This window comes from Mus caroli, unplaced genomic scaffold (assembly GCF_978045245.1).
Source record: "Mus caroli unplaced genomic scaffold, Mus_caroli_1 scaffold_7, whole genome shotgun sequence".
Lineage (NCBI taxonomy): Eukaryota > Metazoa > Chordata > Mammalia > Rodentia > Muridae > Mus > Mus caroli.
Window position 1 is genome coordinate 57,254,305 of NW_028227262.1, and position 10,506 is coordinate 57,264,810.

At 46.6% G+C, this 10,506-nt stretch overlaps 1 long non-coding RNA gene across 1 annotated transcript; it reads right to left on the reverse strand.

Moving 5' to 3' along the window:
- Positions 1-2,900: 2,900 nt before the first annotated feature.
- LOC115031299 (uncharacterized) lies at positions 2,901-9,791 on the reverse strand. The gene is made up of 3 exons (XR_003836911.2): positions 9,469-9,791; positions 7,566-8,100; positions 2,901-3,814 (listed from the first exon to the last, which is right to left on the reverse strand). It is a non-coding gene; the product is annotated as an uncharacterized LOC115031299 (long non-coding RNA).
- Between the last annotated feature and the right edge of the window lie 715 nt (positions 9,792-10,506).

Here is a 10,506-nt window from a genome sequence, read left to right on the forward strand (position 1 = left end):
TAAAACAGGCTTTGGGGAATATTAGGTTGAGGATCTGTAGGGCAATTATCAACTTGAAGGTGTTCTTTCCTTTATGAGTATATGCATACATGCTCTGTGCGCGTGTGTGTGTGTGTGTGTGTGTGTGTGTATGTGTGTGTGTGTGTGTGCGCGCACACACACACATGCTCAGAGGCCAAAGAGCGCATTGGATCCCCTGGAGCTAGAATTACAGGTCATTATGAGCTACCTGATGTAGGTTTTGGGAACTAAACTTGAGTCCTCTAGACTCAAGTGTAATAAGTGTTCTTAACCACTGAGCCATCTCTCCAGCCCATAAGAAATTATCATTCACAATAGATTGGTTTTTATTGTTGTTGTTTGTTTGTTCATATTTATACTCTTTTAGTTTATGAGTTTGAATGTTTGTATACACGTGTATGTGTGCCACATGCATACAATGCCCAAGAAGGACAAAAGAAGTCTCCTTGGGCTTGGAATTACAGACAGTTGTGAGCCTCCATGCAGGTGCTGGGAACTGAACCTCCTGCCAGAACAGCAGGTGCCTTTAACCACTGAGCCAGCTCTCTGGCTCTAAGGGTGTGTTGCTTTGACTTAAGACTGTGAGATTCAGAAAGTGCATTCAGGACTCTGAACAACAGAGTGTCATGGTCAGTAAAGTGTAGAAGAAGTTCAGTTGCAGTTTACAGAAGGCCACTTTGTAGAAATGAGAGTCCCCATGTGGACAAGACAGCCAGAGCTTTGGGCAACAGCCAGTCAATGACTCAGAGCCAGACTGGGCAGTTCTGAGCTGAAATGGGTCTGCCCTTGCCTGGTTGTGCTGGGCAGTTGCTGCAGTGTGCCTGGGCTGTCCTAGACTTACTTACATACTTTCCTTTATTTTGAAACTCTTTAGGTTTCCTGTCTGGTAGCACCAAAATTCAAAGAGCCTATGGAGTTCTGTGGAGACTGTAGACGCAGAAAACGAATCCCACGTTGTCCCTGAGAAAGGTGAGAAGCAGAATGAACTAACAGTCATTTTCTTGCACATGCCAGAGAGAAAACTAATTAATTCCTCAGCAACCCTTATGATCAATCATAAAAATAATGTGATTGGCGCCTGTGCGTGGCACATTCTGTACTGTCTTATTTAAATAGATCCATCTTCTTTTCTCTTTTTCACTCTTTTTTTTTTTTTTTTTTTGAGACGTATAGAGTCTTACTCTGTAGCCCAGGCTAGCCTCAAACTCATGGCAGCCTCCTGCCTTAGCAGCCTCCTGAATGCTGGGATTTCAGATGTTACCACACTCATATCAACATCCTCATAGTCTACCACTGTGCTCATATATGGGTTTCATATATGGGTTCATCCACTATACATCGATGAGGCCTCCTGTGGCTGAAATCTATAGCCAGAATGATCTTATAGGCCACCGGAATTCCTTTCAGATTTCAGAGTCATTAGTACACACAGCCCTGCCTGATGAGAGATATTTGCTCAAATGCATAGAGGGTATCTACCCTTCTGCTATGGTCGGAATGCCTATCAAAAACTCACTCATTTACTAGCTACCATAAGAAGACTGAGAACTGGGACCTTTAAAAGGTGCCAGGGATTGATGATGAAGTAATGTGAGTAGGTTAATTCTCACAGGATGGACCTGCCAGGGGTGCGGTCTCTTGTTCTTCCATCCTGGGCATGCTCGCTGACAGTCCACCTTGTGCACTTGCCAGATAGTGCCTCCGTGGTTTGGAATTTTCCAGTTTGGAATCTGGAGACAAACTTTTGGTTTATAAGTTACCGAGTCTGTGGCATTCTGTAATAGTAGCAGAAACTGGACTGAATCTCTGTGATTCTCATTCCAGTCTCTCTCTCTCTGTGTGTGTGTGTGTGTGTGTGTGTGTGTGTGTGTGAGAGAGAGAGAGAGAGAGAGAGAGAGAGAGAGAGAGAGAGAGAGACTCTGTGAATTTCTCATGCCCCAAATCCTTTGTCCTCATGCCCTTCAGTAGCGGGGAGGCATCTTTAGTTGTGTGTGTGACATCAAGAGATTAGGATCACTGAGCCAAGGTTGGAGGATCTCACCTACTTGAACTACATACATAGCATCTCCTGCCAGTTTGCAGTCTGAGGTCAGGAGACTCTGGAAGGGGGATCTTCCTGTCAGCCACTATCCTGGCTCACTGGCTCATCAGAACAGCCTCTCCTCTGGGGAGCCATCAGTGAGTTGTGCTTCCAACAATAATGCTGTGTTCTTCTCTCCCCCTCCTCAGCTCTGAACTTTGTGGCCATTAAAAATAATGGAGCTGTGACATTTTTTTTCTCTAGAATAACAAAATTTTGTTAATGTGTCTCTTTTATTCACACACTCTCTGCCACACATTCCTGTAAAGACCGTCCTTCAAATGCCCACAGAAAATGCATTTTCAATTCTTAACATAATTAGCTGGCTTCCTGAAGGAGGGAGAGCAGCATTTATGGGCATAGATAAATCATATCCTTGGCCAAGTACCCTCTTCTGGAACTCAGGGCAATCTCAGGACATGGCTCCTTGTGTAGTCTCAGACACCCCTGCACAGAGATCCGAAGGTCACCCAGCAAGTCCAAGGCAAGGCACGCACTAAACCCCAGGAATCTCAGACCTCCCAGTGCGGTAATTGATCTTCCAAGACAAACATTTGTCTTGCTAACTGTAGTCCTTGCTTTGGAGGCTGAAGATTATAGAGGGGGTAGGGGTTGGTTATGAGTGTAGAGATTAATTGGCAGAGAAAGCTTTCAAACTTCCAGGGAGGGACAAGATCAATGAGCTGAAGAGAAATAAAACATCTTTTTAAGAAATGTCCTGTTCTCTTACATTGTTTCAATTCTTCATGCTCAGTTTCTTCCGGAGACTTTTTTTTTGAAGTGGGTTTTTGTTTTGTTACTTTGTTTTTCCTTTTTTTTTTGTTGTTGGGTTTTTCCCCCCTGCCAAGGTTATTTGATTGTATCTCCAACTTAGATTACTTCTTGAGTTGAACTTGACCGTTGCTCAAGCAGAGCAGTCTCGGGTTTATCTAAAGAAAACGGGACCTGAAGGCTGTGGAGTAATGAGAAACACAACCAGAAGAGCCGAGATCCCGCACGTTCCCTCTCTGCCAGAAGGCTGAGGTCGTGGGACACTGGTGGGCTTGTAAGCTCTGAAGGGAGCCACCTGGCACTAGAGCACACTCTGCTCCACCGCTTCTTGTCTTTGGGGTAGCATCTCACCTGCAGTGTAGAGAGCCGAGGAGCTTCCCAGCTCAGCTGTGTATTTGCTACGTGATGCTAGCCAGTTAAGCAACTAAGTCCTAGTGTTTCTCAGCCAAGCTCCTGCTAACGTGCCAAGCTCCTTAGGGAGCAGACCCTGGGTTCCCAGTGCTCAATAGGTAGGTGCTCAGTACCTATCAGCTCATCGAATGAACTGAATTCAACGTTGTCAGCGGGGTTGTAGGAGCAGGGAGAGGGTTATATGAGAAAGGAAGAAGTTAAAGCGGAGGCCCAAGCCAGGCATGGTGGCATGTGCCTATGTGTGCTTGGAGGCTAAGGCAGGAGGAGCTACTGAACTTGACCTCTGCCCAGGCAGCATAGAGAGGTCCCCGGGACTCCACGGAAGCACTCACATCCTCAGATTCTTCATTTCATTGTCAGACCAGGAAAGAGCCTGGCTGTTGGACCCGGAGCTGTTTGTCCTGCAGATGGGGAAACGGGTTCATCATTTATCGTTCCACATGTATCCATGAGGCGCCTGCGGTCTGAAGGACGCATCAGATGGAGACATTCTCCACGCTTCGGAAGTTTACATTCTGGCGGGAGGAGACCCTAAACACGGAGACAGATAGATATAAACAGAGATGGTTTACAACACAGAGTGCTGGGAGAAGACGCAACAGGTGATGTGGGCCGGCAACACGGCTCAGCAGTAAAGGTGGTTGCTGCTAAGCCTGAGGACCTAGCCTCGATCCCTAGAACACACAAGTTGGAAAGAGTCTGACTCCTACGAATAGTCCCCCTCATCCCCCCCCCCCCACAGAAAGACGGAGGGGGAGACAGACAGAGAGAGACAGAAACAGAATTAAATACATGCGAAAAGAAAAATAGGTGATGGGGCCTGGGATTGGTGGGAGTGGCGTGGCGTGGCGTGCTGTGCTGGAGGAGTGGCCACGTAGGACCTCTCTGTGGAAGCTTTCCCACTTGGGTTTTGATTGACAGTTCCGAAGGATTCAGGTGAGATTATACCTGTTTTGGAAGGAGGCCCAGCAGAGTGATATGGAATCAGCAGTGTGCAGTGGCAGGAGGCACATGGTGCTGATTTGTGGGATAGCTGTGTGTGGTTAAGGAGGACTCCACCTCGCTGGTCTACTCTGCCATTGGTTTCCTCTCAGTAGTGACTATGTCGCTTGTTGGTGGTGTTTTTACCATCCACCTATTTGGGCCCTAATTCATTTTTACCATTCATGGGCAATTGCCTTTATCTTTGCTTCTCCTTGGTAGTTGTGGGTTAGCCAGCTTTCTGTCACCTGAAAAAATATCTGAGAAGAAAGGATAATTTTAGCTCATGGCTTCAGAAGTGAAAGTCCATGATCACTTGGCCCCTATTGCTTTGGACCCATTGTAAGTTATGATCTCATGGAGGAGGCATGTGGCACAGACAACCTGTTTGCCTGCTCCACAGTAGAAAGAAAGCAGAGGGATGGGCCAGGTCCCAACGTCACGCCCTCACTTTACTAGGTTCTTCCCACTGGGCCTTGCTTCCTAGAGTTCCCACCGCCACCCAATGGCACCATAATCTAAGGCCAAGCCCCTTACCCACATGGGTTTTGGGTGCCCTAAGGCTCACTGAATCAAATCTCTACTCTAGAAGTTGGTATTTTACTGTGAGAAGGAGTTTTTGTGTTCACACTTCTTTCTATAATCATCTTATAACTACAAAATCACAGATTCACACATTAATAGTTTGTATCACTACAATCAGATTCATCTCAAATCAGACCACTCTTTAAACTGGCTTCTGGAGCTGGGGAGATGGCTCAGCAGTTAAGAGCACTGGCTGCTTTTCTGGATAGCAGAGTTTAGTTTCCAGTATCCACAGGCAGCTCACAAACATCTGTAACTCTAGTTCCTGGGTGTCTGATGTCCCCATCTGCCTCTGTGGACACTGTACCTACACATGCATACACAACACACACATACTAAAAATAAAATAAAGATTTTTTAACTGGCTTCTGTGTCTCTGGCATCACCCTCATTTTTGAAGTGTATGTAGGTGTGTACACACGTGTGTGCATGTGTACAGGTACACTTCCTTGCAGGCGGGTATGGAGAGGCCAGAGGATAACCTCAACTGATATCCTCAGGCACAGCCTGCTCACCTATTTTTGAGACATTCCCTCACAGGCTAGGAACTCCCCAAGTTGGTTACACTGGTTCACCAGTGAGCCCTAGGGATCCAGCTGTCTCCGTTTACCCATCACTAGGATTACAAGCGCATGCCACCATGCCCAGCCTTTTAGAGTGAGTGAGTACAGGGATCAGATTTAAGTCTTAGTGCTTACAGGGCCACGCACTTTGCTGACTGGGCTACATCCGCAGGTTTCCCCTGCTCTCTGGCGTAGTAAGATGTTTCAAGATTGTCTGGTTCTTTCTTTGCCTCAGCCCTGGCCTGAGCCTTTTCTCTACCAAGCCTGAGCCTTTCAGTGTACAAAGATAATTAAGATGCGAGACCCAGGCAGGCCAGGCTCTTCTCCCAGTGTTTCATGGCTTCTGAGTCCCTCAAGACAGGGATGAGAGACCTCTCAATTCCTAATATGTATGAATCACCAAGAACAGTTGATTCAGCAGGTCTTGTTTGCTAGCGGGGATGGCACTGGGAATCTGAACTCTGACAGCTTCAGGGAATTCTTGTGCTCCCGACCCACAAGACAGGTTGAACATGAAGGATGGAAGCCAGTACTTCTCAGAACCTGGTGGGCATATCACCTCAGGGCTTGTTTAAATGTGTGCTCCTGACTCTATACCCCAAATTGCTCATTTGCTATCTTTGGAATAGGGAAGGAGGTCTTGCTTTGCTATTGTTCTTAGCACATTGAGTTTCTAACACATCTCCAGGTACTGTTGCTGCTTCTACTGACCTGGGATTGCATTTTGGAAAACACTCATCCAGACATTGGCTCTGAAAGCGGCTACACGCTAGACTTCTTAGAGGAGATGTTTTACCCTTTTGTTTGTTTGTTTGTGTTTAAATATCAACCCAGAAGGCTCTAGAAACTGTGACTTAGTTGGTGTAGGATATTTTGATCATTAAGAATTTTATGAACTGGGCAAGTGGGGCTGTTGCTCAGCACAACTGGAGATGATTCTAAGGGGAGGGAGGGTCCAGTGGGAAGGGACTTAGGAGGCACTGAGCCTGACCTGTGTGAGGAATAGCAAAGCAGCCAGTGGGATTGGTTTGAAGGAGGAGAGGAAGGTGAGAATGGCAGGTGGGGTAAGAGGTGGGTGAGATGGGTCATGTATCTGGATGCTGCTCCAGTGGTCTGGGGAGCCTGGGGATTGGCGGCAAGCCGGGCCTTCTGTCTGGAGAGTCAATCCGAGGCCAGCTTTCTTTTTACATACCAGTCTTGGATTCTCCCTAGCAATGTGCGGCTGTGATGAAGGATGAAGGTGCTCCACTGTTGCAGGATATTTGATCACAGTGTGAACCCTGAGATTGTTTTGTTGACTGGAAAAACCTGTTTCTAGTTGTAGTGTGGCTCGATCTTAGTACACACCTTTAATTCTAAATAACAAAGGGAAAATTAGTTTGTAGAAGGAAGCACCCATATTTGAAAGTGAGAATGAGAAGGTAAAGACAGAATGAGCCAGAGAATGAGAAGGAGCCAGAAGATTAGAACAGATTGCTAGAGTTAGTTTGAGGCCGAGTAGGGCAATTCAGTCAGAGACCAAGAGAAGCCAGATTCAATCAGTCAACTTGGAGAGGAGTTTGAGCCAGAACAGCTGAGTTGAACCAGCCAGCCAGAGCTCAAAAAAGAAATAGAAAGAGTGAATTTGTTCAGCAGTAAGTTTCAGACGCTGAGACATTCTAGGCGTGGCTAAGATTGTATGGTGGCTAGAAGCTTCTAGGACCAGGCCTAGGTTAGCAGATTGAGGCAGTAAGCCTTGGAGACAACAATTAGTACAGGCAAATAAAAGTTCCTTTTACACGCCACAGCTTTCTTCTCATATTTTGAATACTGCCCATGGATTTGAAACCTTTGAAAAAGAAGTCTAGACAGAGTAATAAAGGACTGTGTTGTGGAACAGGGACTTGGCAGGTAGGGGACATCTTCAGTCATTCACAACAATGTGAGTGCTTACTGTGACAAAATTCTCCTTATACAGTGTTAAGATGGTACATTTTATCTTATGCTGTGTGTGTATATATGTATGTGCACATTGGTAAAATGGTGTGTGTGTGTGTGTTTGTGTACTGTGAGAATACAGGTACAGGCCACCAGAGCACATGAAATAAATAGTTTGGGACAACCATTTACTTTGACAGAATGATTCCTTACATGAAGTTCTACACGTGGCTTACCTACAAAGCAGGGCATCTGGGCTCCAAAGACATGATTGCTTGACATGCCGCATGGCAGAAACATCAGCCCGAAGAGCAAGGCTGGCTGCTTTGATTCCTCCTGCAATGGCAGTTCCAACAGCTCTGCCCTCCAAGGACATCGTGCAATCCAGTGTGCTTGAACTAAACCGGAGTCTTGCCACACAATTCTCTCCACATCTATTTTGACTCTGGCAGTTGCTAACCTTGCTTCTAGGAAAAGGTGGGGGGTGGGGACCCCTGTTGGTGAGACTCTACTGTTCTGAGCTTGTGAGAGTGCTGGCTGAGCAGAGGCAGGGATGAGCTGCTCCTGGGTAGCTTTCAGCAACACTCCTGGGCCCTGATAGTTGGCAGAGGCCTGGCACCAGCTCTGTCACCCTGCGGTGAGGATGACCTGTCCTTTCCCTCCGTTATTTGAGCTCTGGGCCAGAGCTGATGGTGATGTCATCGTCTTGTGATGTTGTTGGGTGACCTTGGTCATGAGGCTGGTTCTGCTCGTTTCTCTCACACCTGACAACTGAAATGAGAAAAGCATTGCTGGGAACCAAAGAGGGAAAGACAGAGGACCCTGCAAGGGAGAACTCTGCCAATCCCCAAACCCTAAGCACAACTGCCTTGGATCCAACCTAGTTTCTAGTGGTTCTAGGCCTGGAAAAGCTGTAAAAGAAAAAGAGAAGAAGACAGTGAGGGCTGGGTGCAGTTCAGTAGCAAAGCACTTGGCTAGCTCCTATCTTATAAAGGAAGAAACTGGATTGAAGGGATTGAGTCTAGTGTTCAGCTAGTTGTAAATGCAAGGTTTCTTGTCTCCTCATCTGTATCCTTGCCTTGTAATACAAATGATGGCTCTCGGGTATCTTTCGATCTCTCTAAACCTGTTGAATCAATAACAAAGTGCTCTTAGGCTGGAAGGACAGCACAAATGAGGACATTCAGGCTGACAGCAGGGACAAGAATCTGCTCAGTAAGATGGCAAAGTCTGGCCTTGAGCTCCCTGCCCCACAAAGCTCAGCTCCACCTGTCAGATACACCCAGGATCAGAATGCTGGGGAAACCATCTTGCCTAGACTGTGTGTGCTCTTGTGGGTGGTTCCAGCTCAGCATCACAGGAGCTGCCACTGTTAGAAGGATACTTTGCCTGAAAACGGTCTCCTGGGGCTGTGGAGCATGTGATGTTGTCTGTCCTGTGCTTCTGGAAGTGCGGTTGGATTTTCACATAGTTTGCATTTAAGGAATTAAATGGCACAGTTTGCCATCTAGTATGTTGATAATGAACGGAGACAAATTGAAAGGGAATAGTGAAGAGTGTAGCACCCTCTAGTGTCAAAACAAGCTCTTGACTGATCCTGGAAACTTGAATAAGAGCAACAGACCTGGTGTGCTACATAGTAGGTTGTGGTGATGGCTGTGTGTTTCACAAGCAACAAGAAAAGATTTTAAGTTTTCACCAGAAATAAACTAAATTTAATTATTTTAAAATACATGTTTGGAGATAAACATTTATATTCACTAAGATCCCATCCAATGTGTACCTGTTTACTTATGTGTGCCTATTTTATGTGCTTGTCTATTGAGATTAAGATCTTGATATATAGCCCTTGGCTGGCCTAGAACTTGTAATCCTCCTGCCTCAGCCCCTTGACTGCTGAGATTACAGTTATCCACCACAATGCCAAGCTCCAGTGTTTAGCTTTTATGTACCAGCTAAAAATATATTTAATTGAGGAAGGAAAAAAAAAAAAAGACATGCAAGTTTAGGTGAATTCTCTTAGAAGTACTCTTCATGTCCCCTTGTGTGAGCAAGTGAGACCCAGGAATGGGGGGGAGCTTGCCAAAAGCCACAAAGCGTGTTGGTGACAGAGCCAAGACTGACAGGTTTGTTACCCACCTCTGCTTTCAGGTTTGTTGCCCACCTCTGCTTTCTCCAGGAGGCATTTACTCCATAGCGAGCACGGACGGAAGACCAGGTCTCATTTAGCCCAACAGCAGCTGCTCACTCAGAAGGAAGAATCCTACCAAAGGGGAAAAGGAGGGGAGGTGGGTGGCATGTGATCTGAAGGGAGCACAGCCCTCAGACTATACACTCTATTCAGGGGCTGCGGAGCTGTGTGAACAGCCCTGCTGCAGCTGAGCCCCACAGTGCCCTGATTCCATTTCAGAGTCTTATTTATTGGATGCTGTGACCTAGGCAGGTCTCGTCCACTCCCTAGGTCTTTGTAGTCCCGCTGTGAGATCAAAGTACTGAGTGAGGTCAGGCTTTCTCACTTCGTTGAATGCCCAACTAGACACAGAATTCTCTAGCACTGGCCTCTTTGCTGACCTTCAGCCAGGGCGGTAGTGGTGGTGAGGGATCCTCACTGCTCTGAGGGATCCTCACAGAGCCTATCATCCTGAGAGACAGACTCCCTTAAGATGCTCTATCTTCTCCCTCCCTTCCTTGCTTCAGGCCCTTAGTTGGTCCTGTTGCAGATCCTGGCACATGGTAAACATTTTTGTTCCTCTCTGGTGTAGAGTATGTGTTCACTGGTGTGTGTGTGTGTGTGTGTGTGTGTTTGCTTGGAGAGGTCAGAGGTTTATGTTTTATCATTCTCCACCTTATTTTTTGAGACAGGGTCTCTCACTGAACCTGAGGCTTACTGTCTCAGCAAAACTAGCTAGCCAGCAAGCTCTGCTGACCTTCCAGGGCTGGCTTTGCAGGTTCATTCTGGCATACCTTCCTTTTCACATGGGTGCTAGGATCTGACCTTAGATCCTCATGTACGCCTGGCAAAAAAACACTGAGCCATTTTCTCAGCCCTTGCAAAGTACATTTTAACTGGACAAATCAAAATATTTCAAAGCCAGGTTGCCCTGAAAACAACTTAGGGAGACAGAGTAGAGAGCAGCTGGACTAAGGCAGCTTAAAGGAGTGATTTCTGCCCACCGC